This window comes from Pseudomyrmex gracilis, unplaced genomic scaffold, assembly GCF_002006095.1.
Source record: "Pseudomyrmex gracilis isolate BER0280 unplaced genomic scaffold, ASM200609v1 scaffold_707, whole genome shotgun sequence".
NCBI classification, from domain to species: domain Eukaryota; kingdom Metazoa; phylum Arthropoda; class Insecta; order Hymenoptera; family Formicidae; genus Pseudomyrmex; species Pseudomyrmex gracilis.
Window position 1 is genome coordinate 41,726 of NW_018021291.1, and position 689 is coordinate 42,414.

Genomic DNA, 689 nt, shown 5'->3' on the forward strand with positions numbered 1-689 from the left:
CCATCAATAACATTAACAGACAGATCCAAAAAATTGATGCAACGGTCATTCTCCAGTTCCACAGTAAATTTTAGTCTATCGTGAAATGCATTAAATGTAGAAACAATAGAATCAACCATATGTGATGGAGCTGCTAAAAAAATATCATCTACATATCGATAATATACAGGAATAAATCCTTTGAATTTGTATAATGCTTTATTTTCAAGGTCTTGCATAACAATATCTGCTAATAACGGGGATAAAGGTGACCCCATAGGAAGACCAAAAGTTTGTTTGTAAATGACATTATCNAAAGTGAAAAAAGTAGAGGATACAATAAAATTAACAGCAATAATAAATTCCTCAAATGGAATGCCGGTGTTTTTAGAAATGTAAGACCATCTGGTCTTTAAACCATTAATTGCCAGATCCGTAGGAACATTTGTAAATAATGAAACGACATCCAAGGAAATCAAAATCTCATTGCTTAACCGAATCTTAGAGAGATTATCATATAGCGTGAAACTGTTGTTTATGTTGCTTCTAGCCTTCGGGAGACTATTGTAAATCAATTTATGTAAAAAAGCAGCCAAAGAATAGAGAGGGCTGTTTTTTGAAGAAACAATTAACCTTAACGGAATTTCTTTTTTGTGAACTTTTGGTAAACCATAAGCTTTTGACAACGAACTATCACTTATATATGTGTT